This window comes from Adiantum capillus-veneris, chromosome 6 (genome assembly GCF_014529385.1).
Source record: "Adiantum capillus-veneris isolate H3 chromosome 6, ASM1452938v2, whole genome shotgun sequence".
Classification (NCBI taxonomy): domain Eukaryota; kingdom Viridiplantae; phylum Streptophyta; class Polypodiopsida; order Polypodiales; family Pteridaceae; genus Adiantum; species Adiantum capillus-veneris.
The window spans coordinates 74118405-74143306 of NC_140936.1; the positions used below are offsets into that span (position 1 = coordinate 74118405).

A 24902-nucleotide genomic window follows, 5' to 3' on the forward strand; every position below is an offset into this window, starting at 1 on the left:
TGTGTGTGTGTGTGTGTGTGTGTTTGTTAGTGAGTGAGTGTGTGTGTGTGTGTGTGAGAGAGAGAGAGAGAGAGAGAGAGAGAGAGAGAGAGAGAGAGAGAGAGAAATTGATTTTTACAGTAGCAGCTCCGTAACCATAAGCTTGCTTAAAGCTTTATCTTATTTTTTTGATTTATTTAGAGAGAGCACACAATTACAATGGCTTCGTTGAAAAATAGTGCAAGAGCTGCGGCCAGTAGCGCGTGTGAAGAAGGCGTCCCCGTTAAGAGGAGGGGGCGTCCTCGAATGACCGCAGAGGAGAGGTCCTCAAACGAGTCGAACAGGCCGAAAAAGTTAATGGAAGCGAGTGTGACAATCTCCGTGAGAGGGGAGGACATAGATACATGTCTTCTTCCACGCGTTGACGAATTCTTACAGAAGGAGACATTAGCGGGGATGTGCGCAGTGGAAAGAGGAGGTAGTGTTTTCCATTTGCATTTTCAAATGGTGGTTCGTATGCTGTCGTCGTCTCTTATTGCCATCAACAAGAAGCTCAAGTCGTACTTGGGTTGGGACAAGGAAGGTCCGGCAGGTGCGAACATCCTATGCAGAGCTCTAAAGCAGAAAAATATGCATACCTTCCAGGGGATGGTAGGCTACTGCATGAAGGATGAAGGTGAGCCACACTTCCAGAAGCTGACTCACAATGTCATTGTTGATGATATCAACAAGGTTGTAGAGTTGTATACCCTTTACGGTGTAGACGACCTGAAGAACATGGTATGCCTAACTCCGAAGAATATTTTTGACTGTGCTGCAATGTATTGGAAGTTCAAAATGCGGCACCCTCTAGGGAACGATTTCTTGTCCACCTTGCACATTATGGTGCATACCGAAAAATACTACCCTTAATCGCCGTGGATCATTCCTTACCAAGGCCGAGGAATGTACTTGAAAAAGATAAGAGCGATATGGCGCTGCATGGCTTTTCCCTCAACCGTGACTTACCAGGACATAGTGAGCATTTTTGTGGCTGATAACTTGTACGCCAATGCACAACCAAGAGCCGATTGGTTTAGGTCCCGATGGGAGGCTATAGAAAGGTTAGCATCATATTATTCTGCTTTCTTTTCCATGCGTTCATTGCTTTAGGTACTTGTCACTGTCGTTGAATAGCAAGGAGCTTACCCATACGACCGCATTTAAAGAGACCAACGTGGACGATCCAAAAGTCAATGTTGTTATCATTGATGATAGTGATGATGACGACAAGGGCACACAGATAGGCGATGATTTCATGCCTCTCGTGCATCGCACAGAGGCAATACTTGTTGCATCTTGAAGGTTTATAATTCATGACAATTTGTTTTCGTTGAAGCACATTGCTCTGCCGTTAGATTCTAACTTGTTGGGATCGTTCTTTTTTATGCAGATCGTAATGGAGGAGGGAGGTCATTTGAATGCTGTGGAGGCCAATGACATGCAGGACACGTTCGAGGGAGTGGAGGAAGATGTTGTTGAAAGATTAAAGGCAATCCTGCTACAGATTTGGACTGAGGTCCATGGCCATGACAATGGCACGCTTAAGTTCTTCATAAAAGAGTCTGTAGAGTCAATAAAAAATGTAGTTCAAGATTGTCAAGTAAATGTAGCGGATATCCAGGTAGCTCAACTAGAGGAGAAAATAGTGTCATTATGCAAAGAGGTTTCTGCTACAAACGACTGCGTGGATGCCCTGCAAAATACCAAAAACAATATAGTACAAACCATAAAACGGACTAATCTCCATACCTGGCGAATCCACAAGCACATAATCGACGATATATGCGAACAGAGAGAGAGATAGAGAGCGGGAGAGAGTGAAAGAACGCGTGTAGGCGCACCTCCTAGAGTGGAGTGCTACGCCGGCACAACGAGAGAGAAGAGAGGAGAGGAGAGAACAAGACACAAGCACTGGGTACAATCTCCTCCCGTGAAAGAGTCAGCATTTCCCTCTTGCACGTATTTAATTTATAGATTTCTTGAATGCTCAAAGTGAGTACAAACTGGCCGGTCAGACATAATTGGCCAAAGCTCATAAGGAGCACGTGAATAACCAAATATACATAAAATGTAACATCCTTCTGCATAATCCATTATCTGCTGATGCTTTTGCCTCCTGTCAACTGCAATAGATAATAAAATATCAATTCTATAACATACCTCTCCATTGGAAAGCAACTGTCCTCAGTTGCGAAGATAAAAATCTGCAAACAATACTTGCCAAAAACAATGATTAGAAATCTGTATCAAATAGTAATTTTTTTAATTATTTTTATTTTTTAATATAAAATTTAGACAATATTTGCTTATGCCTACCGTCATCCACATACTACCTATTCTAGTGTCCCATACCACTAGAATAAGCAATATATGTCATACCCTGATGAATCAGGATATCATTGGTCACACTCATCATCAATCTCATAATGTGAAGTCTCATCACATACACACTGTCGCGATAAAATAACCATCAGATACCAAATCCCAATCCAATATCAATTCCACAAGTCCAAATCCAAATCACTTTCATTATGTACCCGGGTAACAAAATCATACCAGTTGCAGTGGTGGCCAGCCACTCTACAGCATGATTTTGTGATTGGTCTTGCCTAAATCGGCGAATCTACCACTACAAGAGGTTGTGTGCTCTTGTGACGCTGTTAGCGACGGAAATACACTGGGTTTTTATAACCCCCGGCGTCGCTAAAACCGTCGCTAATAGCGTCGCTATGAGAGCGTCGCTATATGCATCGCTATATGCGTCGCTATGAGAGCGTCGCTATATGCATCGCTATATGCGTCGCTATAAGCGTCGCTATAAGCGTCGCTATATAGAGACGCTCATAGCGATGATCATAGCGGCGGTTATAGCGACGTTTACACAGAAGTCTATAGCGATGCTCATAGTGACGCTGTAGAGCCATAAATAGCGACGGTTATAGCGACGCCCGAGAGATTTTTTTATTGGTGACAGGGCATTGAATGCCCTGCCACCCATCAACCATATTGTACTTGATTCACTTTTTAAAAAAAGTGCAAGGGTAGATAATAGACCCAAAATAGTCACCCATAAGACGCATTGTTTGCAAAATTGACAAGCGTAAAATTGACAATTGTACACATCATAGGCAAAATGAATTGATTGGCAAATGTAATAATGACAATTGTACAACATCATAGGCATAAAGAATTGATTGGCAAAATGAACTGCGGTGACAAATGTAATAATATACATGGTTCAAAAAGACGTATAAAATCTGTCTCATGATACATAAGCTATGAGAAACCCTAAACTAATGTTATTTATCTATGGCTAAACTGACGTCGTCTAGTCAGACGTCTCATCGCGTCCAAGCGGCGTATCTGTCGGATTCTGCAAAAAAAGACAATAAGACAGCTTTCAATAAGTATAAACATATAACGACATTTATAAAACAATACAAAAAATAGAAAAGAGTAAACCCTAATACTAACCATGCCGCCGCAAGAACTGAGAATGTCCATCAGGGCGTTTAAGCCCTTCCTGCCTGCGTACTCGCGCTCGTACGGTGTGGGATCACGTCCTGTCATCGACCACTGTCAAAACATACAAAGATTTCATTATGTTAGAATTAAAAAACTCATAAACCCTAAACTATCGAACATAAAGAACAATGCGAAAACACTTACAAAATCGGCCTCAAATGATGTCCATCCACCGCTCCCCAAGTGGTGCGAGCTCCCTGCCTCTACTCGCGCTCTGGCTGCATCCTTTTGCTGCTTTCACTTGTCGGGATTCTCGCGCGCTGCTTTCTTCGCATTCTTCCAATCTTCTTTGGCCAGCCAATCTGGCCTGTTCCACGCATGCTTGATTGCTTTTTGCACTTCGGAACGCTTGTGTTTATAGTATTTGCGCATTCGAATCTTCATCAGGTATTCATTGAAGCGTTGATCCCGTGTTGGAACGGGAAACTCATCATGAAGTATGCTGATGACTCTGTCTTTTAAATCACTTGGCACTTCACTCCATTTGTTTAGTATGTAGTGTCTAAACAGCTAAGAGCAAAGACCACGCATGCGCGAGATCACCTCCTTGCCGTCATCATCCATGATGATGCCGCCGCTGAAGTCGACGGAGTAAGGCAAGCCCTCTGGCCGGTGACGCGTGAACCTGGGTGTCCCGGAAGGGGTCTCTAGCGGCGTGTCGATGGGGGTATGGACGTCAGGTGTCTCCACCGGCATCTGGGCCCCGAAGCGAGGAGTGTCGAGTGGGGTGGCTCCTGGCGGAGTAGGTAGAGGTGTGTAGCTGCTAGGAACAGTCAGCAGCGCAAAACCTGGCGTAGATGGCGATGATGTGGCTGGTGTGGGGGCGGGCAAAGAAGGGGAGGATAAAGAGCCTCGTCGAACATGAGGCGGTGTGGAGGCATTGGCGGCGGAATCCCCACAACAACCGCCACCGCCACCACTAGAGCGCCGGTGTCTAGACGAGTGTGAAGATCGTCTCGTCGACACCAAAGCTTCGAAGCGCGCCGAATGCTCCGAAAGAGAGGGAGATGCGGATGGAGTAGGAACGCGCAATGAAGTGCCAGAGCGATGACGCTCCACGTACCACTGTCTCTGCTGCGGTGACAAAGAAGAAAGAAACTCCTCATTATCCATACCTGCATTAAACACACGAATATTTAAACTTAATATTGAATGAATAGAGTAGACAATGACGCAAAGACCATTAAATACAATGACGTAATGACTCATATAAATACAATGACGCAATGAATTGAGTGATAGAAGAGGCAAGTCAAAAACTCAGAATTTTCAATCAAAAGATGTGAGCGCGAGTAGAAAAGAGCGTGATACACCATGGAAGGTACTTAGAGAGCCAGAGCTTTTACAACACGGAGCAAAATTGTTCAAATACAATATTTGTGGCTTTAAGAGATCTCTCTCTCATCCTCGCATAACTCAGCATAACTTCCTATATCTATATAGAGCTCTCCGTTTAAACACATATCCTCTGTTTCATTTTGTAGATCCTCTGCATGCACCCCATATAGAGTAGTAGCATCTTGATGCTCGTCTGGCACCACCGCAACGGCTTCTGATTGAGCATCTTCTCTGATCTCCTCCATTGATGCCGTTGTGATTGGCACATGGTAGCCTTCATACGTCCTTGCACTACGAGGGGCTACCTCTATGACGTACCACCAGTTTGATGTAGACTTTGTAGGATGAAATATTACCTGCCAGAGCCACATAACTTACATGAGAGCTTTCAAGCACATAACTTGTAAAAGGGGGATGTTAACTATTTACATACTTACTTGTTCACAATGCTCGGGTAGTACGAAAGTGTCTCTTAGGTCAGTTCATTTCTTAGTAGAATCCACCTCAAGAAAACCAAACTCTCCTCTACGCACAATAGCGTTGCGACCCTCCATGATTATCTTGAACCATTGCACGTCGAACAAGTCGACAAAAAATCCTCTGTAATCGATCCTCAAAATCTCTTGTAGCGTGCCAAAGTAAGTGAGTTCCGCCACCACAGGATCTGCATCAGAGGAACGTCGTCGACTAGACTATTCAAATTTTGCCATGATTCCACAATCTTGAGTAAAACGCTTTTTGACGATCCGTTTCACCCTAAAATGTCGACCTTTACACCATGCTGCTGTGTATGACTTATACTACAACGAACAAAGATTATGAGTGGCCATTCAAACGTTTAGAAATAAAGTCACTAGCTAGTCGTACATTGCAAACTTACCTTGGTCGCGCAACCCCAAGAGTACTCCCACTCTTCCTCAGTCACTTCGTCACCGCATTGTTGTGCGCTTTTCAATTGGTTGTGCAACCATCTTAAGCTCATGAATGTTGGTAGGCTCTCCAGACCCGTCGGATAGTGCATTGGTGGTCGTCTTCCCCGTCTCCACTCGATTCGTGCCCTTTGTCGCTCTTGCTTTGCATCCTCATATTGTGAAATCCACTTTTGCATCACTGGATTGTGGAGCATGCAAAATCGGTTGATTTTAGCCTCTAGATCTTCCGTCATCTTCTTCTCAACACCAATCCCAGATATGCGCTCATCATCTATGGTTCGCCATAGCGTGTCCCGGGCTTTATCACACATATGTGAGGCATCTTATGGCCTCACATATGTTGCTTGACCAAAGCGCCTACGAACACGTCTATTGGGTTGCAAGATTGCTGCTTGTTGGCCAGCGTCAGAGTCCGACGAGTTATAATTGGCAACAACTCTCTCTCTCTCTCTCTCTCTCTCTCTCTCTCTCTACCTCACATTCTTTAGTCATGTCCAATCCCCGCACACCTCGGTCTAGAGGTGCACGGAGATCAGAACCACAGGGTTATAATCTCGTCTTTATTGGTCAATACCTATATTTGTGGGTACAAGAAATCTACAGACCCACGTCTACATGATACTGCATGTAGTGGAAAAAACCCCTTTGCCTCTTCTCTAGCTGTAGCACTTCACAACATCTTAACATCTTTTCACAGTAGATCTTTTCACTGTTCATCTAACTCTAAACCCTAAACCGTAAGTAATTCTTGCGTGGACTCGATCTAACGTAAATAAGCGTAAATCTAAATAAACGTAAATCTAACTAAAAATAAACCTAAATCTAATTTAACGTAAGTCTACATCTAACCTAATCTTTAACGTCTTGTGTGTGTGTGTGCGCGCGCGCGTGCGTGGGTAAACCTAAATAAACCTAAGTCTAATCTAATATAACATAAATCTAAATCTAACGTAAATTATGTTATATTAAAAACAAAGAACTAAACTAACAGGGATTATAAGAACCTTAAAACTGATTTAACACATAATTTTTCATATAACTCGGCAAGAGTTGGCATTCTCATCACTAAAGATGTGAGAGTTAACTTCCGGCGGTGATGCTGCCTCATCTCCATCCACATCTGACGACAACAATTGGCCCTTTGGACTGTTCTTGCTCTTGTTACTAACTTTGAAGTTGTTGTTGAATGACTAGAGGTTGTCTAGATGGTCATTGTCGGGGATGTAGTGACTCTTGCCGCCCAGAAGATCCACCTTCTTCCCTATCTTCTGAAGACATTTCACCAGTACTTTTGGATCGACGGAGCCCACCATGAGTGAAGGCAGCAATACCCTATATTCCATTGAGGGCTTTCTTCACCCGCTTCATGCAGGCATCGCAGTCTATGGAGACCTAAATCTAATCTAATATAACGTAAATCTAAATCTAGCGTAAATAAACGTAAATCTAACTAAAAATAAACATAAATATAATCTAATTTAACGTAAGTCTACATCTAACCTAATCTTTAACGTCTTTTAGGATAGTTTCCTACGACGTTATAACTCTCTTCTTCTTGTGTGTGTGCGCGTGTGTGGATGTGTGTGCCAATAAAAAGAGATAAATGGTATAACCTTTCTATCACCCATGCCAAGTATGATAGATTGGTTATGCCATTTCCCTCTTGAATAATAGGTCTTGAGTTCAACTCCTCGTCGGCTAGATCTTTAGGTCTTTTAATTTTAATTAGTTTCCTACGACGTTAAATTAGTTTCTCTCTCTTTCTCTCTCAATGTGTGTGCATTATTTTGTTTATGCATGTTTTCTCTCTCTTTTCCTCTCTCAATGTGTGCGTTTTTTGTTTATGCATGTTCTCTCTCTCTTTTCCTCTCTCAATGTGTGCGTTTTTTGTTTATGCATGCTCTCTCTCTCTTTTCCTCTCTCAATGTGTGTGTGCATTCTTTGTTTATGTATGTGTGTGTGCGTTTTTGTTTATATTTGTACTCTTTCTCTCTCTCTCTCTCTCTCTCTCTCTCTCTCTCTCTCTCTCTCTCTCAAAAACACTATGTGTGTGTGTGTGTGTGTGTGTGAGAGAGAGAGAGAGAGAGAGAGAGAGGGAGAGAGAAAGAGGGGAAGGGAACATGAGAGTGAGGAGAGGGAAGGAGTATACCTGGCTCTCCTTCCTCTCCTCGTGTGTGTGTGTGTGTGTGTGTGTGTGTGTGTGGAGAAGAAAGAGAGAGAGAGAGAGAGAGAGAGAGAGGGAGAGAGTTACCTGCTCCTTGCTTGAGGGCACCGAAAAACTCAGATGTGAGATCTGAGTTTTTGGGCGCTCTCTGTTATTTTTTTTAGCCCATCCGGCGTCGCTATGAGCATCGCAAATTTACTTGTAAATTTGCGACGCTCATAGCGACGCCGGGCAAAAAAAATTTTGAGCGTCGCCGTGTGAGCGTCGTTAATATGAATAGCCTCTTGTAGTGTACACCAATAAGACTTGCTGCCTAAACCGGCGAATCTGCACTAATGCTGCCTAAATCGACGGATCTGCATTGGATATTGTTTAAAAAGCGTGAATCTGTAGTTTGTTGTTGTGCTGCCTAAATCGGCGAATCTGTGTGCATGTGACCAATGGACTAGACAAGACATAAATGAGAAAAAGTATATTTACTACGTTGTCGACATCACAGTGCAGTATATCACCAAAGGACTTACAAATGGTATTGCACTGTCCCAAAGCATCTTAGCTCGCATGAGTAGTGGCATAGCTTACTGACAAATCATCCCAACAAAAATTTCTTTCAATATAATTAGAGGTCATGACCTTAGCGGTGCAAGAGGGTATCATAAAGTCGGATAAAATATGGTTAGGATATTAGTACAAAAGCTGTAAAAATGAGTTTGTAAAATAAAGTAAAGAGATTACTTATCTAACGTCCTCGCATTATGGCCTGCATAGGTTTTTGTGAATCCTTAAATGAGTTAGAGAAATGGAACAAGTGAAGATCATGATAAAAATCATTTGATTACGGTCAAGCAAGACAGATACGTTTATTTCTTTAAAATTATTGTAAACGAACTAAACATAATGGTGCGGAGCAGCGCCAATATACAACAACTAGTAAACTGTAACAATGAGCTATTCGAAAGGAGAAAACCCAGAAAATCTTCACAGTTTGAGAAGTCTAACAAATTTTAAGTCCCTAATTAAGAATGCAGGATATTTGACAATGTTGATCGATACAAGGAATCTGAGAAAGAGCATGCAATAGAGCCGGGTCGTAATTAGATGAAGTTGCAAAAAGTGGTTACCAAGCAAGCTGGCAGTAGGAGTATGAGCATAGAACATTTTGTACTAACGTGTGCTAGCATTAACCAACTAAATATAAAATACTAATAGCATTGTTAGGAATTGCAAAGGTGTTTAAAATATTGTGCTACGTACCGACAAAATACCATAAAAATCTTGATCACTAAAATAAAGTCTCTGCAAATAGTGTGATATAATCCATTGTGTTCGAAACACTTGATGCGTACATTTGTGTTGTTACCCATCGCAAATCTGTATCATTCGTGAATGTTCCTCACTGTGCTTTAGTTATATTTGTGGATATATTATTATCTAGCCACATTGTAGTTGTTGATGGGGTGTATTGGGACTGTAATTAAGGGTGGGGGGCACTGTTGTGGAGGTGTCAGATGCAGTAGAAAGCGCAAAATGGAATGAAATAAAATGTTACATTAAACGCCTTTGAAGGCCAAAATCACATTTTGAGTCCAAAACTGTTACAATCAGGGTGAATCTAATCCAATTGTTTAGGTACTTAAATAATTAAAAAAAGACTAAATTGTAAAAACATTAAAACTAAAGTTCAAAAAAAATAAAAAAATCAAACTTGATTGCCATCATCATCATTGTGGATGCGCGAGGATGCGCTGTAGTGGGCGTCGTCGCAAAGAGTATTGCAGCAGTCATGGAAGAGCTTCGTCAATGCCCGTGTATGTGCTGCATTGGGCGGCATCTAAGAAAGTAATGCAGCAATCTCTGCAGAGCTTCGGGAATGTGCGCCTCTGTAGGTTGTCATTCTGGAAGGGAGGAGGTGAAAGGGTGTCCTTCTTTCTAAGCTTCCCTGCACTCCTCTGCTCGTGACTCGCTATTACTATGCAGGGCTTAACCAGCACATGAATGATCGACCAGCTACAGGCGTGTAGGCAACAAATATAGCTGTTGGTAATCTATCAAAATGCTTGTCAATTGAAGAGATATGTGTAGTAATTAGCCCTTGAGCTTTGTGCACAGTGAGAGTATTAATTTGTCTCATGCTGCTGCCAAAGCAGATGAGGAAAAGACAACAGAGCTTCCCTCTGCATCTTGCAATATGGACGATGCTAGTGCGGATCAAGACAAGCAACATCCTTCTGATTTGGAGAACGCATCAGGCTAAACAAAACATACCCACAAGACAGATCATGAAGAAAATTCAACAGTAGTAGATGTCGACAATAGAGGCAGCGATAAGCGCAATATTTGCGAGACTGCTTCACTGTGTCCGAAGCTGCCTCCAATAGATCTTGTCTTCATGTGCATGGCGAACTGCTTCTGGTGGTTGCGGGCAATTGAGCGAGAGACAAGGGTGGAGACCTCCAATTTGTGTGTGTGAGAGATTGAGTAATAGGTAATCATGATGAAGCAAAATTATTGTTGATTTTATCTACTCGAGATTGATGCCAGCAAGAACTGCTAAAAATTTCATTTCTGGTTGAGCCACAATCTTGTTATGCAGGGTAGGAAGAGACTAGCCTAAGAGAGAGAGAGTGTGTGAGAGCCGATAGGCTGCCAGAGCCAGTTCAGCTAGGAGAGAGTGATAATGGCCAATGGGGAGGGAGGTCGGTAGCTGGTGGGCATCAACCAGGAGTGAGAAAACAATCGCACGTCAAGTAAGAGAGATCAGAGAGAAAGTCTACATGGTCTCAAAGTTGGTGAACAAGAGAGGGGTTGTCAACAAAAGAGAGATAGAGAGAGACTGATTGTGGGTGGTGGCTAGAGAGAGATAGAGAAAGATTGGGTGGTTGGGATAGGAAAAGCCACTACATATAGACAGGAGAGAGAGAGAGAGAGAGAGAGAGAGAGAGAGAGAATTTGTTTGTCGGCTAGTGTGCATGCCGTTGTTGCAAAGGTAGTGCAGGGTGAGTGACGGCTTGATGGTGCCAAAGCAAAGGATGCATCAACCATTTGTAGCGGGCAACGAGTACACGAATCCCTTGGCCTGATCTAGTGCTAGTGGAGTCATGAGGTGATGAGGAGGACGAGCTATATAAGACTTTGCAGGTTATTGGTTTGTGCACGCAGAAAGAACGGGTTCAGGCTGTGCATGCAAATGTGGTGGGTAGCCACCCCTCGTAAGATGTTGTTGGCTGCTCTAGCTGATTGTGATTCCACTGCTAGGGGGAGGGTTGCTTGGCGTCAGTGCAGATAGATCAAAGTGGTTGAGCGACGAGACGCTAAGATCATATGGAAGCAGCTTTATCACTTTCTTTCCAGTGGTTGCATGCAAGCGTTAAATTGTTTATGGCTATGGATGTAGGCGGGTGGGCAAAATAACCAGTGGAGGATAAGTGGTTGAGAGAGATTGGATTTAGTTACTGTGTAGAGAGAGAGAGAAATAAATACTGGGTGGTTGCTGCAGCTCCTGCGCCGTCAGCCACAGATGAGGGAGATCTCGTCACCGTAGGAGAGAGAGGGATGGAGGCTGAACAGAACCAGAGAACGAGAGAGTGTCATTTTCTCTGGCGGCGGACAGTGGCGATGACAGCTGGCATAGAGTCAGAGATAGAGAAAGTAAGAGAGTGAGAGAAACGGGTACTGCCTGTCAGGAGGTCAAAGAGAGAAAGACTGCGCGCGCGCGTGTGTGTGTATGTGTGTGTGTGTGTGTGTGTGTGTGTGAGATTAGAACGGGGTTGGTTGGCGTTGGCGACTCTGCATGGCAGTTGGGTAGTGCACCGTATGCTGAAACAAGTGGGAGGTTGGTGGGATAACAGGAGTCGCAAAGTAAAGCTCAAATGTCATGCAAGAGTGAAGTGCCGGCCGCAGGTCATTAACACGGCAACTGTAGAGAGAGATTGGGTTCGGTTGGCCACAAGAGAGAGAGAGAGAGTTCTGCATGTTCTCTGCATGCGTCCCTAAAAATGACGGCGGCTGTGTGCATGACCACCACAACAAAGAGTAGCGACGGTTTTTCTACTGCTGGACAGTGGTGAAAATTTAAATGCAAAAAAAATTAAATATTATGGTTCGGCGAGAGGCTCCACAGTCAAGCAGTGCTTCTAGTATTGGATGCACGGCGCCAGTACTATAGTGAGGTCTGAGTCTGCATGACTGTATATTGGCGCCTCTACTACTGGCACAGGTTGATGTAGTGGGGTCAGTGGGTATGGAAACGACTGCGAAGAGTGGTAAAACTAGACCAACGGTGTAAATCAGCGTAGACGAAGACAATGGTTGACTTACCAATGGTTCTAAGGGTGGCTATAGATGACGTTTTCTTATACTATTCATCTATACATCTAGCAACCTTTTTTTTTTCATATATACTATTTGAAAGATTGTTCATATAGGTTGTAGATTCTATTCAACATGCAACACTTTGCACCACCAAATGGCCATGTAAGATGAACAAGTTATGCATAATATGGGCTTGTTATCATTCACTTCTGACGATTAGGAAATAGAAAAAATTTACAAAAATAATAGCAACCTTTTATTAAGCATGCCTTCAAAGAATTTATATGCCATGCAAACAAGAGAGAAAAGATTAAGGTAAAAGAGGACAATGACTTAGCTGTAGCTCGTAGCGCTCTCCATGGTTGTACTTTTATGAGTAGGAACATAAATCTGGGCTCTGATACCACTGCTACAAATGAATGCGTGGCTGTCCTACAAAATACCGAAAATAATATAGTACAAACCATAAAACGGACTAATCTCCATACTTGGCGAATCCACGAGCACATAATCGACGATATATGCGAATAGAGAGAGATAGAGAGCGGGAGAGAATGAAAGAACGCGTGTAGACGCACCTCTTAGAGTGGAGTGCTACGCCGGCACGGCGAGAGAGAAGAGAGGAGAGGAGAGAACAAGACACAAGCACTGGGTACAATCTCCCCCCGTGCAAGAGTCAGCATTTCCCTCTTGCACGTATTTAATTTATAGATTTCTTGAATGCTCAAAGTGAGTACAAACTGGCCGGTCGGACATAATTGGCCAAAGCTCATAAGGAGCACTTGAATAACCAAATATACATAAAATGTAACATCCTTCTGCATAATCCATTATTTGCTGATGCTTTTGCCTCCAGTCAGCTACAATAGATAATAAAATATCAATTCTATAACAGTTTCATCTTTAAAAGTGCAATTGAATAAATTGAATGCACTTGTGATAAGACTGAATAATGTAATCGGACGTTTTCGTTCATGAATTTAATGTGATTGCTTATCCTTATCTATCGGACGTGTAATTGTCTTTTCTGTTTACGTGTCATTACACATCAACTTCAATTTATGCCTTACCAGTTTTTATGACTTGTTGTTTGTTATGGCGTTCCTTCATAAGGGTTTCAAAAGGTTGGATCTCGTGTATCTGCTTCATGCAAAATTGTCGCAGATAATTGCATTTCTTACTCAGACCTGGAATGACTAGTTTTAATGCATGCTAATATTCTTGTTTAAATTGAATGGATTGAGGTTGCTCTCTCTCTCTCTCTCTTCAAGATTCCTTGGCATCTTAAAAGAAATGATTTTATTTTGAAGCCTACCAGTATGTGCCTACGATTGTAAGTGCATTAGGATGCAAGTTTCGTCCTCCCTATGTAATTTTATCACTATTTGTGTTGGTTTTACTTAAAGTAAATTTGTTGTGGGGTTGCATTAAATTATGCTAAGTTATGTGGGTCAGATACACACGTTTCATTTTATTTCTATAATTTCAAGTTGCATCCTATTAAATATTCACTTATGCTCTTCCGATAATCGGAAGGCATCTAAGGCTGCTTCCAAACAACACTTACAATAATAATTATAGATGTTTATACAAACTACAAGTAGGATCGGAGTAGGGGGTTCACTTACATTAAAAAGCTGTGAAAAACACAATTTTCATTTTAACATGAGAGACATTAGCTATAAAAACCCAGCATAATTTTAAAACTTTTTGCCAATAGAAAGAGATAATAGCTAATTTCTTACCAAGAACAAATTAGAGCATCTCTAGTTCATTTACTGAGTTGTTCCATAAAAAGCTTATAATTTTTTTCCTAGATTTTACATGACAAAAGTCAAAATTCCGTTTCATTTATAAGATTTTTGCTAGATGAGATCAGTACAAAAAAAAATTATAAGTTTTCAAGTATAGGTTCACTTTCGATCATAGCATTGCACTTATAAATCACCAACAATTTATTCATTTTCACGTGGAAAAAGGTCCTCAATTTTATTCATTTGAATCATCCATAGGTGCCGAAAAATATAATTAGCAAGACCGACAATGTTTTTCATTAATTTCAAACAATAAATACAAGAGTTGAAGGGAAAGCAACACTTGAATGTTCAATTACTAAAGTAGTGTTAAAAGAAGAGGTTTGATGCAATCTCAGTGCAGAGGCTTTGCTAATGCAATCAAAGGGGTAGCTTTGCTCAAAACAATGGTACTTTTCTCTGCTAAATCTATGGTCTCACATGTTTGGCCTTCAGGAAGCTCCCACTGAAAGTTGGCTACCAAGCTTGCAATGGTTACTTCCACAATTGACAAGCCCAAGTTCATACCAGGGCAAATTCTCCTCCCAGATCCAAATGGTAAAAGCTCAAAATGTTGTCCCTTAACATCCACATCACAAGCCTCAAATCTTTCTGGATAAAAGCATGTTTCCATATCCCACACTTTGGGATCTCTACCGATGGCCCAAACGTTGATATAAACTTGTGTGTTTGAAGGGATGTTAAAATGACCCACTTTAGATTCTTCATAAGTAATTCGCGGTCCTGCTAAAGGGGCTATTGGATGTAGTCGCATCACCTCTTTCACAACATTTTTGAGATAGGATAAGTTGAACAAATCTGCATCAGTCACTTGAGCCCCTTTGCCAACCACTGAATCAATTTCATGTTTAAGTTTTTGCAAACATCGTGGATTCCTTAAGAGCTCCGTCATTGCCCATTCTACTAATAAAGAGGAGGAAACGATGGCTCCAAGTAGCATATCCTAAATAAACAAAGAGAAACTTCATTGAACATAAATTGCCGTGGAAAAAAAACATTGCCTATACATGCTTTTTTATGTACTAAAGATATTTTGAAAAATATGGTGCATGGCAAGTTAATAATTAAATGCTTATTGTTCATATAGTTTGATTACTCGTGTGTGTGTGTGTGTTTTTTTTTTCCTTTTTTTTTTTTTTTTTGGGGGGGGGGGGGAGCTGTGTGGTGGGGGTGGTAACACATTAGAAGAGAATATACCCATACATGGATATGTACACATGTTTTCCTTATGTAAGATTACATCCACCTAGCATCAAAGTCATTTTTGAAGAAGAATTTCTCAATTTTTGAAGGGTGTTTATAAAATCAAGTGTACCCAGTTTTCGTAGTTTATGCAGCTTTAGATCGACTGCAAAAAAGCGAGTTGTTTATGCAAATGTTATTACATGACACCCTAGCTATACTCATTTCTAAGAGCCAAGAATTGGTGGCCACATAAAAGGCATAAGAACTAACATACCAAAAAGGCAAACTAAAGAAAATAGTACTTTTGGTATGTAAGGAATCTCTTGGTTTAACCTGTCAGAGCATTGTGATCTTAGCATAGATTCTTATATAAGTCTCTTATCACTTACTTAATTTTGAAATAAACTTGCACATGAATCTTGCATATACTTAAAGAGAATATCTAGAATTATTGGAGTTTTTTTGCTCATTTCTTTAAATTATTAGTAATTATCTTTGTGAAATATTTCAGCAATTTTTACATCACTATGTTTACACAAGATATCTATAGATGCAAGGCTAATTTCTCAAGATCCTACGGTCATTTGATAGATATAGTTATGTGGAATGTGATGAGATGAAAAAACCATACTTTACGAGTTGAATTTTGATAGATCTTCCTTGAAAAATTTACAAAGAATAACAATAAATAAAATTCAACTCTTTTTAAAATTATAATAAATATATAATTATTATTTTCTCATGGATTTGATATATTATATTTTGTGATACAAGGAGCCTATAGAAAAAATATTGTGTACAATAAGGCTTCATAAGATTATCTTTTATCCATTTTGCTTATGTGCAACCTTTGGATTATCCTTAGTGTACTTATTAGGGTCAAAAATTTATCAAAGATTAAAAAATTGACATTTTTTCATTCTCCAAAGGTATATTATAGCATCTTAGTCCTAATTGGCCATGCCAACATATGAGGTGTAGACAAATGTGTTGAACAGTACCTTGAGTGTCACACTTTCCGCCTAACTTCCAAACTAGATACACCTGATCTTGCACACACTCGAAAATGGTAAAATAGAGCAAATGGCCGTAGAATGTTACCGTAAGAACTCCTAATTTGATTTCTTGGTAATTTGTCAAGCTCTCTTGAGACAAAGTTGTGTGAGTAACTTCTTTAGCTAGAAGAGCTTGAAGAAAGTCGTGGGGAAGCTCAACGGAATGGGTACTAGTTTGCATCAATTGTTTTCTTTGGTCTATGGCCGCTTCCAAGATAGAATCTAGTTTTTGATGGAGATGCTTCATTCGTAGCTTTTTCATGACATCCATACATTTGAGCCAAGGTATGACATCCCCTATCAAAGGAAACGCTTCCTTGTTCATCACTTGTAAAAGCTCTCGTAAGCTCATGTCGTTGCCACATGCACTGCAGATTAAAGACAAAAATGACCTCTCAATTGCTAGCTTGAACACGGTGTGTGTGTGTGTGTGTGTGTGTGTGTGTGTGTGTGTGTGTGTGTGTGTGTGTGTGTGAGAGAGAGAGAGAGAGAGAGAGAGAGAGAGAGTGTTTTTAATATCACAAAAAGATTTGGAAATTTTCTCATGTAGGAAAACGGAGTCTTTTTCAATGATTTTCATACAATGCATAACATCATGAACTTTTGCTCGAGACGCACCGCATACCTAGCTAGGTGCGATTGGGGGCAAGGGACCGCCGGCCCGATGAGGAGCCCGATGGTCCCTTGCCCCCAATTGTTGCTAGCTTCTGTGGTGCCTCCCTCAATGATTGGGGACAGGGGACAACTGGGGTGAGCAACGATTGGCATCACCTCACCCCGGTGGTCCCCTGTCCGCAATCGTTGAGGGAGGCACCGCATAAGCTAGGAACGATTGTTAGGCGAGCCGGCGGTCCCCTGCCCCCAATGGTACCTAGTTAGGTATGCGGTGCCTCTCTTAGAGAAGCTCATGATGTTGAGGTAAGTCATAATGTGGGAATTATTGTGAGAATTTGTCGGAATTATTGTCCAAATTTTTTTGTGATAATCTATAGATGTGTGAAAACACTTTCGGGGAGAGAGAGAGAGAGAGAGAGAGAGAGAGAGAGACTCCAGTGATCGACCTGCTTAATGATGAGGAAACGGCCTGTGATTGGAGCAGGCGGTTGATGATGCTGACGACCATGTCCGCCACGTATGTCTAGACAGGGATGGGGGCGGCGGGGCCAGCCTTGCGGATGCGCAGCAGCAGGGCAGCAACCTCCTGGCGGCGCACGTGCTCCAGCTCCTGCTGCCGCTTGGCGTTCAAAAACTCCATGGTGCAGATCTTACGGAGCTTGCGCCACTGCGGACCCGAGTTCCCAAACGCGATGCTGTTCTCGCTGCCGTAGAACAGACTCGAATGCAGCTCTAACACTGGCCGGCTGGCGAAGATCTTATCCTGCGGTACCAGAATGTCCCTGGCCAGAGCGGGGCTCGAAATCACCACCGCTCGCTTGCTGCCCAGGCGTAGCCCCATGATTGGTCCATACTGCTCTGACAGCTTGGCAAGTCTTTGGTGCGGAAGCTTGAGTAGCAGGTGCAGGTGCCCAATTATGGGCCAGCTTGGAGGGCCTGGTGGAAACCGTCCTAGGCCTCCTCTGTTTGCAGGAGCATTCAGCCCACGAGACGCCCGGAATCCTGCCCCTATAATCCAGTACACCGCACTCAGGATCGGTAGCACCAGTACTGCGTATGCACCCACTACTATCGCCATCTCTAACGCTCTCTAGACTATCTGGCTATGGATGAAGGATGAATCTTTGTCTCTCTCTCTCTCACACACAACTTGCCGGCAGCATTTTCGCACCACGCCGCTCTTATAGCTCCCACACCATGCACACGCAAACAAATTAGGCCTGTGTCACACGGGCGGCGCCCATTCATGACATGGGGCACTTGCGGCGGAGACCAAATACGCAAATAATAGAAAACTATTCGACGCCGCAAGCAGAAAACTATTCGTGAATCATGTTGGATATTATCTACTGCAGTAGTTGCACCCTATTTGCATATTTGCACCCTGCTGGCTCTACTTTTATTATATTTGTTCCATTCTCAGATTCTTGTAGATTCCATTTCCCTCCCTCAGGCTTTCTACTGCCCGAGGCTTTCTATTGTAGGCTTCGCAAAACAGCCGAACAAGGATTCGAACGCAGCCGAGGGAGATGACGACTCCCAACGGCGCCAGTCTACGTCATGAAGACAAGAGCCCTCGATGCTTGAATAAAAAATATGCGCCTCCCACCAGAGCAATGACCTGCGCGCTCTCCTTCCAGCTCCTGCGACATATGTGAGCTACGCGCGAGCTCCTTCCACACGTAATAGCCTGACCCGCCTCGCAGACTTTCGCCATGCTCCTGCTTTCTAGCTTTTCAGATCAGGGGTATCTCAATTTGATTCGGCTTGTTTTTCGAATTTACCCCAGCCGGTACCCCTTACTTTTTAATTAGTGCATGTAAAACTTTTGGCATTTGCTCTCTCTCTTTGATTCAAAAGAAGAGAGTTAGGCATGTATTTGATATTTTATTATTTCTTATACATAACTTTCACGTTAAGCAGTGCATCTCTTTTGTTTTAGTCAAAAGGTCCCTTCATTTCATAGCTTTAAGTTTGACTTTCTTCGTGGCTTTCTAAAACAAGCCTTAAAGTTAGGCGTACTTTCATACCATCCTTACACCCTTACACTTGGACAGCTTGGATTTCACAATTTTGAGAGAAATTGGCACAAGTGGACATTGCATAATTCTTTTTCAATTGAAGACGCATTATAGCAGGTGTGGCGGTGTGGGACGACAAGCTCATGCTCTTTGGAGGTGTGGGCAGTGACCCTACTATAGCATGTGAGATACTCTTGAATACTCAGGTTGAGGGCCAAGGCTTGTCCTTGCTCCTACACTATGAGTTATAATGTTGACATGGGTTGGGTGTTACTTCCTCTTGAGACTGATCTCTTCGTACACAAGCTTCCCTGGTTGAAATGACTGCAGAGCCACACAATGATACTATGGTACCTTTGTGGATGATCAAGTCTATCATCCGTGTGGCAGGGTGAAAGCATGAGAGGGTGGAGAAAAAAGCTATGTCTGGGACATAGCTATTTTTGGAAGTGTTTGACCGAATATGCGAAAAGATATAGGACATGTTATATATCACTAGATATATAGGGCATGTTATATATCACTAGATAGCTCTTTGAAAGGAGAATCTAAATATATATTGAGCGCACAATTTTAGGAAATATTTGGAAAAGAATTGTCAGTCCCCACTTTTGAGAAAATATCTATTGAAAAATAGCTTCCCACTCTTAAAAGTGTTTGACCAGATATGCTTGACCAGAATGAAAATTAAGATATAGGGCATGTTATATATCGCTAGATATGTCTTTGAAAGGAGAATATAAATCTATATTGAGCAAACAATTTAGGATTGATTTGTAAAAACAATTACTAGTCCCCACTTTTGAGAAAATAGCTATTGATTATAAACAGCTTCCCACCCTTAAAAGTCTTCCACCCATTCATGCTTTCACCTTGCGTGATACAATAGCACCTATAAGCAGGTCACAGCTTGTGTTAGGGGGATCTCTTCCTTGCTCTGTTGATGATCGAACAATGTTGGAATGATCTGGAGCTTAATAGCTATTCCAGAGTTAGACTCGGAGTAATTGAATAATTCAAACTTCAACGTCAAATCATCAGATGAGTTCATCAAGTTCAGATTCCAAAGGTCACATCATTAGATGGTACAAAATCTAGACAAAGCGTAAACTAGATTACAAGACAACCATATTCAAATGACTTGGCATTAGACTTCAGACAAATGACTAGATTAAATTGAATGGAGAAGTTCATATTATGAGACATGGATTGAGACAACTTAAAATGTGGTTCCGATTACAAAATATTGTTCAGGGTACAGCTGGATACAATTGGTCTAGATTCAGATTTAAATAACAGGTTACAAGACTTTAGAATGATTGATTATCAACCCAAATTAGGTTTTGGCTTGAAAAGCACAAATGATACAAGGGATCAACACTTAGTGATCATAAGCTCTCCTGAGTCATACAATGTAAGCGTCATAAGTGTCAAGGGAAGGGTCAAGAGTCAAGAGTGTCAAGCCTCTAAAATGAAATTAATGGGTGTTATTTATAGGTGCTAGCATTGACTTCTGACTTCTCTATAGAATCATACAATATGGAACTGCTCCATTGTGCCTCCATGTCGCATATACCGCTAGTGAAAACTTTAAAAAGCGTCAACATATAGCCTTTAGAGAGGAACGCTGGTGTGAAACATCTCTCTAATCCCATCATCTACATTCCTCTTCCCCTTTCTTGAATATTGGCATATCCAAAATATAGGGCATATGGCTTCATTTTTTGTGTTTGCCCTTCCTTTTGTTTGGTTCCCTTTTCACGACAAGCTTTTGAACTGCACCAAGTGGTATATGAGTTAATAGAGACTGTTTGGTAATGACATGATTATGAGGAACATCGAACGCTACATTATCCTTCATGATTATTCAGTAAATGGCTTCTTGCTCTAATTATTCCTTTTTGGTGGTCATCATCTCGACTTCATAAGGTTTGAGCTAGTACCATTTCTTCATGTCAAGATTATACATCATTTTCTAAGTTTCCTTCGTCAGTCTAGCTCTGGCCAACTTATGGCATATGGATGTAGTGGTCATTCATCCAGCTGCCTCGAACAAGATCTCATCCATTTCTTTGAATTGACGCTCATGAGGCTAGACTTGTTGTGAAGATCCTTATCTCAAATCTTTGGTGCTTGGTCAAATGTTCTGCAGGTTTATTATACATTGGGTAGACTGCTAGATAGAACCTTGGCAATTCATGCTCTTTCATAAGCAATGTATACATTAAAACAGAGGAATCTAGCATGGTTTCATTAATATAAGGTAGTACGATGTCATTCTCTATCGGCATCATTTTCTTGGTGAGCATGACTAGATGGAACGTCCTCTTGAGAGCATGCTGTTGCTCCTGCACTATCATTGTGGTCACCCTTCCTCTGCTAGTTGTTATATTATATTTCAGTAGTATCACCACCCTATGATACTCTATCTTTTGAGAAATTTGTAGGTTATGAAGTGATGCCTTCATTTCATCCATGATTACCTTCATGCGCTTATATGATGGTCAGTTCCTCAACAAGACATCTAGCTAGATCCATAGACTTTGTAGGTTCATTGTGCAGTAATCCTTTTGATTTAGGAGGAATCCCCTATGCATCTGCCTTGCGAATCATATATTTTGAAATTCTATACAAAACTTGAATGACATTGGGGTGAGAATGCAATCATAATTCCTCTCTATAGTGATATTTTTGTGTGCTTTCCACTTAGCCACCATTCTCCTAGCTCTAACATAAAGGATTATGAATCTCTCAACGTTCGATTAAGCATCATTGTCACATAAATAGGTCTAGATTTGGAGTTGCTTCTCTTGCCTTAGCTTCTTGTTCAGATGCAAAAGTTGTGTTGAGAAAAGGGGTTAAGATTTAAAGTTTGACATTCCCTCTATTTGAATGACCTTCCCTTGATTTCTACATGTAAAGACCAATTATTCTTGATTCTAATCCGGTTGCTGGTTGTCTACGGTTTGCTTAGGCTGTTGGCTGTCCAGAGTTTGATCATGTTGATTATCTAGAGTCTGATCAACCTGCTCCTTGGATTGATTTGGTGTTTGCTTAGTCTGCTAGCCAATTGATCATCTTTGGTCTAGAGCATCTGTATCATCATTATCATTTGATTTTGGAAAAGAATCAGGTTTTGTAGTATCATCATCTTCATCTTTATCTTCATCTTCATCAAATACATTGTCTATTTGTGGCTTGCTTACAAGTGTTTAATCAACACTTCATTGGCCAATACATTGTTGTTTCTAGAAGCAAAGTCTCCCAAGTCACTCTTCATATCCTCCCCCAGACTTCTTAACTCATCTAGATTCACAATTATGTTCCCTTTAGAATGTGTTATATCTACCAAGGATTGGTAGATATACATGTCCAAGATTGCTTGCTTCATGACATTGTCAATGTGGCTTTTAATATATTCACACTTTCTTGCTTCTGGCTAAGGTTTGATTCATATTCATCCACTTTATTCTTTAGAACTCTTACCAGATTTTTGTTTCGAACAACCAGCTTGGAGTTGATTGTTGCCAATTCTTCATATTCCTCCTTCAGATCCTTGATGGTCTTCCTGTATTGCACCCCATTTTTGTTCTTCATGCAGATGATTTTGGAGCTTAAGAACTTCATATTTTTGTATGGTTGAATTACCTATCGTGTTGGTTGTTGCTTTACATAGACTAGTTCAATTGACTCCCAATTGGCTTGGGCTATTTGGGTGGGTGTATTAACTATGGTATTCCAGCACGTTGAATAGCCACTATACATATATCTACTATAGACTCAAAACACTTCTTCTCACTATCATATCTTATCACAGGTATAAAGTCAATTGGCCTAAACTGTCCAACTATAGCTTTTGTTACCATATACATGTGGTAGTGATGTGTGTGAACACACTAGGACCGCCGGGGCATTTTTTCCCTCTTTAGGAGGTTCTTTCCCCCGAGCATTGTATATACGCCCATCACTCTAGGGCTATCTATCTTTCCATTGCCATTAAGTTATACACTCTCTATTGTGTGCCTTGAGCTTCCTTCGTCCTCTCCAAGCTGTGTGCGTTTCTCTGCAACCCTAATTCCAACAATTGGTATCAAAGCAGGTTGCGTCCTCCCGGGCTTAGTCGCCAACTGCTCCAATACACGCCTCCTCACTTTCTCCGATTTCAGTGAGCTTTGGCGAGCGTTCGCAGGTCCACAGATACTTCGGGATAGCTCGTAGAGCTAGGTCTGCTCAGATTTTCGATGTGGGCTCATTTCGGCCTCCGTTTCCACTACAGGGAGGTATGCACAGGCAATTTCATCATTTTGTGCAGAGTTTCTATCAATGCCATTTTCTGCATAACAGGTTCCTTACAGTCTTCTATGGTTTGTTCTATATAGCACGTATTGTTCCTGCTCTGTTTCTCCTATTTTCGGGCAGTTTTCACATCAGGTGCAGTATTTACCATGGCTGACAACAACAACACAGTTGTGTTCAGGATGTTTGCTGCTGAGGATAGGCTGGATGGGGACAACTACCCTATGTGGGCTTATATGATGCAACATGTTCTTGTGTCAAAGGGCATCTGGAACATTGTGCAGGGCATTGATGTACGTCCTGGTTCTGAGGATGTAGGCGATGTTGAGGATGTTGTAGGTCTTGCTACAAGGATTACTGTTGTTAGAGTTGTTTTGCCTACGGTAGAACAAGCTCGTTGGGATGTTAAGGATGCGCAGGCTCATGCATTGATTGCGTTGTCTGTGAAGCGCACCATTGTTCGTTACATCTGTTCAACAAAATCTGCAAAACATGCTTGGGATATTTTGTCTGGTCTTTATGCAAGTCGCAATGAGGCTAAAATTTCTTTGCTGGTAAAGAGCTAGAGTCGAAGATTATGCATGAGGAAGATGATATGGACACTTTCCTTGCTAGTGTCAAGGATATCAATGAGCAACTTATTTCTGCAGGTGAATTCATTTAGACAGTTCCCTTGTGCAGACTGTTCTTGATGTCTTACTAGATTCTTACCAGACTTTTTCTAGTACTTGGAGACTTATGACCCAAGGAAATTCTGAAGTTGTCAAGTTTGATGCATTATGCACATTGCTATTGCAAGAGTCACTTTCCAGAAAAAACAGGACTAGGTAGCGTGCAGTTGAACAGGCTTTTCTTGCTTCTCAAAGAAGAGGTGGTAAGAGCAATGCAGCCACTTCTTATGGTTCTGCTACGAACGGCAAAAATATTGTTCCTAATGCTTCTGCTGGCAGCACTTTGTCTAGCAATTCTGGTGATAAGGGCAAAAAGAAGATGCGTTGCCATTATTGTAAAGCTAATGATCACTTAATCAAGCACTGTCCTAATTTGAAGGCAAAAGAGGCTAAGAAGAAAGAGGGTGGTTCCACTGCAAATGTTGGTTCCACTACAAATGCAGCCATTGTTGAGTCTTCTGTAAAAGGAGACTGTAATGCTGATGTTGATGCAGAATGGGCTTTTACTGCAGAGTGCACTTACAATCCTGCTGTCCATGATGCATGCTTGTCAGTTGTTGCAGATTCACATGTGTGGTATTTCGACAGTGGTGCTACAAAGCACATTACCTCACATCGTGAATTGTTTACCTCTCTCGAGTCTGTCCCTCATGGAAATTCTGTCACTTGTGTCAACAATGCCTCTTATCCAGTTCAGGGAGTTGGAAAGATTGTGCTTACTACTGCTAATGGGAGTTCTTTCACACTTTTTGATGCACTTTATGTACCTGGGATCAAGAAGAATCTCTTGTCTGTATCCGCACTTGCTAGACTTGGACTTGTCGTCAAATTTGTAAATGACAGATGTACAGTTGATGATCTCAGTTTTGGTGATGAAATTGTTGCATCTGGCCTTTTGTGCCGTGGGCTGTATAAGCTTACTTTGTATGACAAGTATGGACAAAATTTTGCAAA

The 24902-nt window shown here is 41.6% G+C and overlaps 2 pseudogenes; one reads left to right on the forward strand and one right to left on the reverse strand.

Annotated features, from left to right (window-relative positions):
• The first annotated feature begins 483 nt into the window (after nt 1-483).
• Nucleotides 484-13269, forward strand: LOC147455700 (uncharacterized; annotated as a pseudogene).
• Nucleotides 13270-14439: 1170 nt separating this feature from the next.
• LOC147455701 (cytochrome P450 CYP736A12-like) lies at nt 14440-18078 on the reverse strand (annotated as a pseudogene).
• Nucleotides 18079-24902: the final 6824 nt, after the last annotated feature.